This window comes from Phragmites australis, chromosome 10 (genome assembly GCF_958298935.1).
Source record: "Phragmites australis chromosome 10, lpPhrAust1.1, whole genome shotgun sequence".
Taxonomy (NCBI): Eukaryota; Viridiplantae; Streptophyta; class Magnoliopsida; order Poales; family Poaceae; genus Phragmites; species Phragmites australis.
The window spans coordinates 19,775,400-19,787,338 of NC_084930.1; the positions used below are offsets into that span (position 1 = coordinate 19,775,400).

General features: G+C 36.8%; 1 long non-coding RNA gene across 5 annotated transcripts; it reads left to right on the plus strand.

Annotated features, from left to right (window-relative positions):
• Positions 1–17: 17 nt before the first annotated feature.
• On the plus strand, positions 18–7,711 carry LOC133930037 (uncharacterized). Of its 5 annotated transcripts, none has more exons than XR_009911716.1 (7): positions 18–569; positions 671–835; positions 931–1,096; positions 1,410–1,517; positions 1,642–1,764; positions 1,889–1,984; positions 3,366–7,711. It is a non-coding gene; the product is annotated as an uncharacterized LOC133930037 (long non-coding RNA). The 5 variants fall into 5 exon arrangements; XR_009911717.1 differs by having other exon boundaries at positions 963–1,096; positions 3,366–7,709; XR_009911718.1 differs by having other exon boundaries at positions 966–1,096; positions 1,663–1,764; positions 3,366–7,704.
• Positions 7,712–11,939: the final 4,228 nt, after the last annotated feature.

Genomic DNA, 11,939 nt, shown 5'->3' on the forward strand with positions numbered 1-11,939 from the left:
CGCGCGCAAATCACTAGTAACTTACTAAACGCCGTCGCGTTCCAGTCCTGCGGCGATGTCCACGTCGGCAACGAAAGGACAACCGTCCGATCTGGTTCTGCAGCTCCGGCTTCGTGAGAGTTCCAGGCTTCCGAATCTCGTCTCCCAGATTCCCCAATCGCCGCCATCCCGACCTCCCGTCACTCGGCCTCGATCTCCTCTAGAAACCACCGGCCGGGGCCGCTGCCTCCCCGCTAGTGACCCATTTCCGAGCCACTCGCCCGGTAATCTCGCTGCGACCGCGAGCGTGCGGCCATGGAGGACTACACAGAGGAGCTGCGGACGCCTCCGCTGTCGCTCGTGTCCATCATGGGGCGCCCGGAGCTGCACCCTTCGATCTCGGCGTCGCTCAGCTCCCAACAACCGCCCATGAACACCCTGGCGCTCCCGGACTTCGCTAAGGCCTTTATCCTTTCACCAAGCTCCATTCCCCCTCGTCTACCCTCTCTCTCTGCTTGCTGCCCCTGCTGCCGAGTGCTGAAATATTATAAGAACTACAAGCTCATGCTGCAACTGCAGTTGGGCATCAGGTGAGTTCTGTTTAGGTATTTCTGTTATGAAATGCTCGCAATGTGATCTGGGTCTTGGGAGATATTGTGCATTTGGGAGTTTATGGTTCTTCGTCTTGCAGACATTTGGTGGGGAAATCCGCTCGGTGCGATGCGAGTGCTGGCACAGACAGATTTTGATCCGCGGGAGAAACTCTGCACGCGATTCCCCCCGGAGGGGTCAAAGGTCACGCCACCACATTCATCTGTGCAGTTCCGGTGGAAGGACTACTGCCCCATAGTTTCAGGTGTTTGTTTGCCTACACCATTTTATCGATGTGTGCAGTGGTTTTGTTGTGGTCATCCCATACTGTATTATGTAGTGGGGTGTTGGATTCTGCAGGCATTTGAGAAAGTTGTTCACTGTTGATCCAGCAGATTACATGTTCGCTGTCTGTGGCAACAATGTTCCGAGGGATTGTCTTTGCTGGGAAAAATGGTAGCTTCTTCTAAACCTTACCCAAGACGACCGCTTCATGATTAAGACCGTGAAGAAATCAGAAATCAAGGTAATATTTCTGTTTATCATTGTATAAATCCTTTATCTGGATCATTGGATGCTATAGTTTGTCATGTTTGGCTTGTGCTTTTCATTAAATTGCATTGTGGGAGTAGTGTTAGATTGAGAAGATGGTGTCTCCTGGTGGAGATCCCTGCCTAGCGTATTTGTGTCATTCTTTTGGTGTTATGCACTTAGTTGTTGTGTTTTAAGTGTAGTAAAAGAAAAAAGAGAGGAACTAAGTACAATTAGTTACAGGGAAGAAACTTACCTTTCATGCTTGTGTGCAGAGGGTCTGATCACCTTGCTATTTTTTGGTGCAGTTGCTAATTCAAATGTTAAATAGCTACTACCAACATGTCAGTCAATATAAGAACTCTCTAATCAGAAGGTTATATGGTGTACACTGTGTGAAGCCCTTTAATGGACAGGTGTGTGATATTTACAACTATATCCTTACTGCAAATGTTTACAACAATCGATGGGTCCGATTTACTGTCATGGGTACTTTATTCTGTTCGGAGTACCGAATTCATGACTGAATTGATTTGAAAGGTTCATCCTATGGCCGAACAGCAGACAATTTTGAAGAAGAGATTGATGAGACAACCGCTCTCAAGGACTTGGACCTCAATTTTGTTTTCCAGTTGCAGCGATCTTGGTACACAAATTCCATGAGTAAGTTCAACCTCTATAATATTTAGGGCATATTTACTGCTTCTCCAAGTAAGTTAAGACTGTTTGTTTTGGATCTTAACAAGGTCAACAAACTGTTCTAACTGAAGCAATGATCTTTAACCAGAGCTTTTAACAAATAGTGAGTCATTTCAAGGTGGCGCCACGGCATGCCCGAGCTTTGCTTCTCAGATGACGATTTTGATAGGATACCTGAGTGCCGGTATGTTGGAGTGTTTTTATATATGCATAGTCTTTTTTGTTGTGACCTTTATGCATTGCATTTTGTCTTGAAATAATCTCTATGTTGTCAGAGCTGTTACCGATTCTAATTCTCTATTTGAGCAGCACATGCATATCCCTTATTCCCTTGGCCTTACATGATCTGAGAACTGTTTCGTATAGTCCACCAGTTTTTTGTTGAGGGGATGAACGTTGCTCATAGAGGCCACTTTTTGCATGCATCCTTTGAACATTTATTCCTTGAAATGTTTACTTCTGCTGTTCCGGATTTATTACAGTATTCAAGTGGAAATTGAATTAGTATTGTCTTGGGAGCATATTCAAGTTGAGTATGCTATTGACATCTTAGCACTAGCAATTTTTTATCTGTAAGATTAATCAATAGTAAGTAAATTTTTGGTAGATGTCAGAGATACATAGTTCTTTTATCTATTCATAGCCACCATTACCAATAAAAACATAATTTATGCTTTTGTCGTGAAACCTAAAACTTTTGTTCATGCCTTCATAGGTTGCACCTGGTCTCCATCCATCTCATGAGAGACTTGGAGCTTTCATTGTAGCACAAACTTCATTGCTGTCCACTTGGCTTACACATGGATGCATTTATAGTCCACCATTTGACGTTGCGCCGCTTTTTAGTTCGGACACTACAATAGAAACGACAAGTAGTCCAACGGGGGTTATATAGCGCCTCGACTGGATCCGCCTCGACCATCCGCCATTGTTGCTTAGCCTACTGTCACCGCTACCTCCACCCCCAGATCCGCTTTGACCAGGAACTCTAGTCACTCCAGGTGCGCCTCCAGGCTACTATTAGCGTTGAACAAACGTGATCCAGATCTTGCCCTGTCCAAACAACCAACCTTTCCGCATAAGGGGAAAATTTCGTTTCTTTTCTCTTTAGGCTGTTATGTTCTTGGTTCAGAAACGATTTTTAGCAAATAAGGGATTTCACGCACTATTTCTACTGTATTACTATCGTATTACCGCCGTATCTTATAGTATTGTGTAAATATGATTTTATATGCATTAGCATATAAGATCTTATGGGTTTCATCTCTAGTCTACCCCAACTTGTTTGGGACTGGAAGGCTTTGTTGTTGTTGTTGTTGTAGCATATAAGTAAAGTTTGATGAATAAGTTACCTCCACAAATAGATTTATGCCTCTTAATAAAATTAGTGGAAATCCATATTATATTATTATAATTTTCAAGACTTATATTATAATTTCTCATCATCTTTTTAGTTGGATGTTGTGGGTTTCATTTCTAACCTACCCCAACTTGCTTGGAACAAAGACTTTGTTGTTGTTGTTGTATATTTTTACTGCTTAATAACCTTGCTATTTTCTTTGCAGGTTGCCTCAGCCCTTGCTACAGACCATACAGGATTCAGTGTTTATATCCTTCCTTTTATTTACTTCTATCCTTTGTTTTCTCTACTATTTATTTTCATAATAACAAATTAGATTGAAAACAAAGATCTTGATGCTTGTGGATCGGCTTTTAACGTTCATTGATCTGAAGATGAAAGCTAGGATGCTGGAGTTGGTTGATATTTACTATTTCACTTTGCAGGATACGAAAGCTAGGATGCTGGAGTTGGTTGATATTTACTATTTCACTTTGCAGGATACATCAAGACATAGTAGATGTTAACCAACTCAAGCATCTTACCATTTATAGATTCTTTTTTACCTTCAGAAAATATGAACAGCAAAAGCCGATCCATAAGCGTCAAGTAAATATTCACAACAAAATCTTTTCCCTATAATATAACACGAAACTTAGGTATTTTTTGAATAAAAGTCCTGATGAAGTTATCCGCAGTTTATTTTGCAACAAGAATAATGAATTATTCATTACCATGTTACCATATGATTGTAAAAATTTCAGTGCTCCACGCTGCAGGATAGCTCAAATAATATTTTGTGTATCTCCATGTGTTTATCCATTGCAAATAATATTATTATACAACTTTACATATCATTCCACTTAACCAATGTAATGATGAAGCTACTTCTAATGCAACTTTACATATATGCCTTCAGTATTAGGATTCCATAATTACTGCACAACAACAATCTGTCAAATAAAAAAAAGGTAGAATGCTTCAGGCTGTGTGAAAGCTTTTATGCTTTAGCAGTACAAACTTCACCTGTCCGAAGATTACGCTTAATTTCAATATGTCGATTACACCCGCCATCATCACCGCCATTGCCACCAAAAAAATAGATTTAGGAATTATAGATTTAGAATTTCCACAATCACATTTTGTGATCGTTCTTGGGACCTCATATTCAAATAAAGCATGATCATCGGACTGGTGAAGTTATTTTAAATGCTTGATAGCATCTTGATCACAGTCTCCCAGGTGTTGCTCTGCAAACATTTCTCCAAGGTGTTCATTATTAAATAATTCTGACCTTATAAACAAGTATCATTCTCCTGCTGAAACAAGTATTGTAGAATTGTAATCCACCTAAAACGAATTATTTTGTTAGTAGGTACTACAATTGCAATGTTTTCTTGGACTCAGCTAATAAGGCCCATGGATTGATCATGAATTGTTGATAAACAAGAACATGAACAGCCAGAGAAGAACTTAACATGACAAAGATAACAACACTTCTATGCTAATACTTTTCGCACGCCATGATTTACTCTGTTGGTTATGCAGTTGCAAATGAGTTCTTGTGTAAACAATATTTTAGATCATTAATTACAGTTTGAGGTTCTGTATTTGTTAAAAAATAGTAAGTAGTTTCTTTGCTAATTACCACTGCCACCAAAAAGTCCCAAAAATCATAGCGCTCTTTTCTCTACAGAAAAAATAGTATTGTTACAATACATTATAAATTGTATATTTAGAGTTTCCACAATCTCATATTCAAATAAATCGTGATCGCTAGACTGGTGAAGTTTTTAAACTGCTTCAACATTACAAATGAACTAAGAGATGATCACTGCAAACATTTCTTCAACGTTTTAATTGGTGATTCTGTAACAGATTGATGAGCAATTCTAACCTTGTCAACCGTAGAGATATAACTTTCTTATTAAATTTGTGTGCACCTTTAACAATTATTTTTTTGCATCCTACACTACTTTTATTTAAATATGCAAATGATGAAAGGGAAGAATCAAATTGTATACATGTGAGTACAAAGCTCAGCTGGCACGGTTATAGCAAATGCATGTTTTTCTTTTTTCTCAACATTTTCATTTTCTTTAGAACATAAATTCTCTTTTGCTTGATAGAAACCTGCATAAACCCTGCAATTACCACACTTATTGTTACAATAAGTACCATTATGCTCGGCGAAGGGCTATATAGCGCGTCGTTTGCGCGCTATTTTCTAGTTGGACTCCGATTTGCCTTGGGACGTGGAAGGGTGGCATGAAGGTAGTGTTTTGGCTATGGAAAAGTGATTGTGTCCTGAGGAATGTGTGCCAAGATGGTGTAGAGGTGGCTAAATCTTGGCGCCAATTTGAATTGTGCCAACATGCTAATGTGTCTTTTCTCATATTTCTAAGTAGTATCCTATCCTCAAGTATGGATACGAACAAAGATGAATGAACTAATCTCAATTTAATTGAAATGCATATGCTCTTATAATGGAATTTTGTATAAGTGCAAAAACTAGATGATTATTTGTTATGGTTGTATCTAAAAAGGGATGTCCTCACCATCCTACTCTTCTTAAATTGAAGTCATCCTCGATGGTAGCTCATATGTAATTAGTTGTGTTGTTGAGCACAACCTCAATTTAGGAAGAATCACATTTCATTCCTCGTCCTCTAATTGTTCTTGTCTTTCAAATATGAGTATAAGCAAAGTACATCTATTAGGTAGTATATTATTCTTATTAAGAATATAATTTAAAGTATTTAGGAACAGATTTATCTTAATCTCAAATTTTCATGCACATGGTTGCATAACTGATTCTTTGTATGTATCGGAAATGTTTTCAGCTTTTTATGAGTTCATGTCGTTCAAATGTACTTGAAGCATTTACAGTAATTGGTGGAACAACGTATAGTGTACGATTGATTCGGATATTCGTATCATCCTCCCCCTTCTTTTAAGAAAAGTTGTCTTTGGCTTTTGATAGCCTAAGAATGCACTAAACAAAGAGAATAGCGTATATGCATAATATATATAATTGTTATCAGTTTTAGCTAGCTTCTTGATATGCATATAACATTTATTATAACACAACAATAATTATATAATGAATATGTAAAATCAGTTGTCGAACACTATCATTCTCATCATTCCCCCTCTTAGAACACGAACATGATATTGTACTTCATTCCATCCAGCAAACATTATCATTTGCACTCATTTTAGGGTTATCAAAATATGGCACAAAAGATTGTAGATCCATGAGATTCAAATGCAAACTAGTAAGATTATCACAAGTAATGTATATTCCATATATATAGAACTGATTATCTACATCACAATCTGCAATTTATATTTCTGAGCGTATGTATTCAAAAATGATTTCATCGATGCAATTTTATAAATATTTTTCAACATACAAGATAATAGGCTTGTGAAGCATGATATAAAACAAGGAATCAGCAGGGGATATTCTAGAAATAGCTTCTTTGTGAGTAATGATTTCTATGAGTAAAATTATATGTAACTAATTCAGAACGTGGATCAATTAAATCTACACATATAGGCTCACATATATTCATTGTACCAGATGTATTCTCATAATTGTTCACAATTTATTGTTGCATGGGCAAATCAATTCCTCTTTCATTACCTTCCATGTCATCCTGACATGACCTTGTATTATAGGTGATGTGTATTCACCTTCTTCCTCAAGTGATGTGGGTTGTGTAGTAATTATATTATCTTTATTAACTGAATAATGTAAGGAACACTAGAAGCTGATATGAATTCGTTAGTTTTAGAAATATCCTTATTTTTGCTAGTATCTACTTCTCTCATTTCTTTTTATGGGTCACTCAATCTCAATTTTGATGTTCGCAACATGTATTATGGAATCACACAACATGCTATGTTCAACACTCAATTGGGCTAGTTGGCTCTCATACTCGCATTGGTTTTGATGCATTTTACCATCAACTATGATCTTCTCATGATTTTAAATTATTTTCTCTTCCTCAGTAACACATTGCACAAGATCACGCGTGCTACTAAAATAATTATGTTGAAGTGAAGCAGTGATATCAGAATTTGGATCACTCATAAAATGAGCCTTCATTGCATCTTCCGATTTATTAAGACCATAACGATAAAAACCGGTTTGTAACTCTTGATAATACCTTTCTACAAAATTAGTTCCTTGTTTCAAATGTTGTAGTTTATTTAGCAAATCACGAGCCTAATATGAAGGAACAAATCTAGCACGTATAATTCTTTTTAAATTATCCTAAGTTTATTGTGTAGTATTTTAAGAGCATGAATATATTCACTCTACCACATAGAAGAAAAATCAGTGAACTTGCCGGTAGCAACCCTGACTCTTTTATTTGTAGAAAATCATGATAAGCAAATTTTTGATCAACAGCTAATTATCTTAGGTAAGAAAAACATCATGATCATATTTACCATCAAAAGGGGTATAGTGAATTTAATTTTGTTAAGTTAATCATAATTATCATGTACCTCTTGACATGGGCGCAAATGTCACATGCCATATTGATTGCGTTGAAGGTGGCATCGCTCACGGTTGTTGTAGTTGTTGGCATCATCAAGCTTAGTATCTTGCTCCCTAAAATGACGTATTCATCACCGTTTTCATCTATCCCACTCTACAAAATGACAGTCGTTGTTGACAGCAGTAGGAGCAGCAAGAGGTCACCCCATCGTGTCTAGTCACCTTATGATTTTTGCAAAAAAAAAAGTGTTAACGATGCTTACGTATGCCTCCAGAGTTGTATGTTTAGTGTTGGTTCCAATCTGCGCCATCTTCAATTGACCAAGGCAACCATTAGTGACTAATAGGTCCTCGTGAAGCACTTCTGCATGAAGCTTCATTTGTCACTCAAAAAGTGATATGATCCCCTGATCTCTTGGTACGTGGTGAATGGGATGATGCATTCTTTGGGTGTTCATCTGGTCCTGGTATGGTTAGTAGAAGACAAGAAATAAATTATAGTAATAATATGTTCCTATCAACTACTAGGATGTGGTTTGTTGCAAAAGTTCACTCCACTCAACTTTTAATCAAGCACTTACCCATTCTTACCAAGCTAAATAGGAAGTTGCTATTCACCGATGATGCTAAATCACTCCTCTTGTATATTGGTAGTATGATTGCCTTGGAGCAAAAAGCCTTTACGATAGTTTGTTGATCTAGGGGGCTTTCAACATGTAGGAATGATTAGCAATATTTAAATCAGTAATGCATATTGAAAATTTACTCATTGTACTAGTCAAGTTTGTTGGTCCTACTCTAGATGCGAGCCTATAACACAAGCGATGTCATGACATGATACAACATAAAACAAAGTGATAATTTAGATTACTGTTGTGGGGGTGAAACAACAGTGCCAAAAGATGGTATTGCGTAGCGTGAAGCAAACTACATGATGAATAGTTGTTAGCACTTTTCAAACAGATTACAACATGAACTCCCAACCTATTTGGATTCTCCTTCTTTTCCTTTCCTTTTTTCATGTTTCTTCTTTTTTTTAATCCAAATTGAGCTCTTTCTATTTCCCTTGATCTATTTATAACCAAGATGAATTATTCTTCTTTCTTCATGCACAAGATGATCAATTGAGTAGCAAGGAGCATGACAAAATCAAAACAGTATGATGTGGGATGGTCAGTGTTGGGCGTTGCATCAAAGATGTACAAGCGCAAGCAAATTTTAAATGGTGGGTGGAAGCAGTGATGATGGTGTGTGCATTAGCGATGTGACAACCGTGATAAAAACTCAAAACTCTAAAGGCTAGACACAAGATCATCGACCTAACACGATGATGCAACAAAAATTCAACAATACAAATACCAAAACAAAATTGCAAAGAACAAAGGGTTTGGACATCGGATGATCTAACACTATATATATTTTTTGGTTTTTTTAGGACTATAGGTAAAAGAACAAACTAACTATGAGAAATAAAAATCTCTCATCGAGCAACTTGGAGCTCTGATGCCACTTGATATGTCTCGCGGTCCTGATCTTGCTATGGGAGGGGCAGCTATCGATTTTGGTGGAAAAGATATTAATGATTTGACTACAACCATATAAGACATTGTATCTTAGCGATCAATACACCAACTTTGAAGTATTATTGTTCATGCCAGAGTGTGATCACTCTGACCACGGAAGTCTTTGTTCCTGTAAGCAACCGAAGAATAAGAACCAGTTCAAAGCAATCTGAAATTGTGAATAAGAATCTGAAGGTTCAATCACAAATTATGAATACTCAATAAGGTGGGGTTCCATTGATGGTAAAATAGGCGGTCATGACAAAGTAGCTAGATCTAAACAAAATCCAAGTATTTCGGCTACGCCTGGCTTCTATTTATGGGGCATGCAATCCCCTTGGATATTACAAAATAAACTAAAGAAATAAAATTCGATTATATATCTATCTGTTATGATATCGGCTCGTTTTGATGATTCCAAGTTGCTCACATGGGATCAATTAACGGCCCAGATCGGTTGGAAAGATCACGATGTAATCATTAAAAATTGTGGCTAAACACTTCCATATGACTCCGTATGAGAGAGATATGATCCTTCTGTTACATGATTGTTTGTTAAATTTGAATCGAATTCTGAAATGAGTTGTAGTCGAATTGGACTTTGATTTGCCTTGGACATGGAAGGATAGCATCCAGTGGTGTTTTGACTATGGAAAGGTGATGGAGTCCTTTGTAATATGTGCCAAGATGTTGTAGAGGTGGCCAAATTAACTTGGTGCCAATCTGAATTATGCCAACATGTTGAGGTGTTTCCTTGCATATTTCTAAGTAGCGAGACATCAAAAGATTTATTTAGTAGCATCTCATCCCCATAAGTATGGGTACAAATAGAGAGGAACGGGCTAATGTCGAGTTCGGTTTAAGGAATAAACCAATCTGATCTATGTGCTGAGCTCATGAATCAATCTCAATATATAGTGACTTCATAGATGAATATCATTACAATATCACTTTTAATCATTATTAAACCGTCTTACAAAAGTGACATTCGAGGGCCAAGATCCAAATAAAACTCTATATCGTAGCTACATATGCTCTAATCCTTCACGACATCCCCACATGCACGATCGGCGTAGAATGCTTCTTAGAATGATCCATTCTCAGTAAACTTTTCGATACCTTCTCCAACTGAGTGTATGGTGATAGTAAGAGTGAGTACATGTCGTACTCAGCAAGTTGTGAGAAAATGATATGCATATGAAGTCTTGATAACAATATGGCAATATGGCTATGTTGCACAAAACAACATTTAAGTAAAATCATTTGAAAAGTAGTAAATAATTAAGTAAATAATCAACCACCTTAAGATTCCAACCATATTTACTTAACCATCATTCCAACATCTCAACCAAGATTCCCACATCAAAAGATTCATTGCCACTCGTAACCGTGAGTACGTTTGATTAACCAGTTTTACACTCTACAGAGGTTGTACATTTTATTCACAAGTTATAATCATACTTTGAAACCGGTACCTATTAATACCTTACATACTTTTGAGGTGTACGCTAATTTGACCACTTAAAAGCTTTTACAATGCATCTCTTAGCATGTGCATACCCGCTTAGGTTTTACCGCCTTGAGAATATATTTTAACAATGGAAAACCCCTCTTACGCCAATGAAACGTCATGGAAGTACACCCTTCTATTCCACACAACCGAATGGTCTACACAATACTGAGAGTATGCAAATTAATTAGCTAGGACTGTCCCATTCTTTAACTTGTGATTATATTATTTACACGAAAAGATCACTCCATAAACCATTCTTAGATTTGAGAAAGACTACCACATTCCAACAATACATCCTGTACCGGTCTCATCAAACCACATGCTTAAATCCATATACCATATTGTTAAAAAATTTATACCATTATCTTTTATCATTGTTACATAGAACCATTATCAAATTTCATAGAGCAATTACTACAATCACTATCCCAAAGCAACGCCAAGTATCATCTACCCTTTCTTTACCAAAACCATAACATAACCATGGTGACAAGGATGATAAGGAAAAAATTAGGGTAAGTCTAACTCTTGGAATTCTTAATAAAATTATTAGCATGCATGTTTGTATCACAAAATATTTATAAAATTAGGATAAATATGTTCAAGAACACAACTTACCTTCACTGTACTCAGTTGGGTCTTTAAAGTCTTGTTCCTGCAATACTTCTAGCTCCTCCGAAATGTTAGCGTCTACTCACAACATAAGAGAAAATGCAATAAAAAAAATCTAAAAAGAACTAAATAGCACACAACAAACATCATCACACACGCATGATCACACTTTTTCGGACAATTCGACAAAAGAACGGGTCAAAGATTAAGATGAGACCAAAAATATTATCTACAGATGAAATTATTTTGCTAGGAATTTTCTAGAATTTTTCCAAAGTCATCTTTGATTTTCTAAGATTTTCTATGGTTTTTTGAGAATTTATTAGCATTTATTTGAATTATAAAACTATGTAAAACATTAAATAGAATTAAATAAAATAAATAAGTCTATTTTATTCCCTCAAACTATCACGTTTATTCGGATAACCCCTAAACTTTTAAACCATCTATTTTACTACGCCGAACTATCAATACCGTCTATTTTACCCCCTGAAGTGGTTTTTCTCGGTAGTTTTGATGACGTGATGGCGGTTTCCCCACGTAGCAATCCTAGTCAACGTGTCCAATCAGCATACTGACATCAGCGTTGCCTAGTAGTTCGAT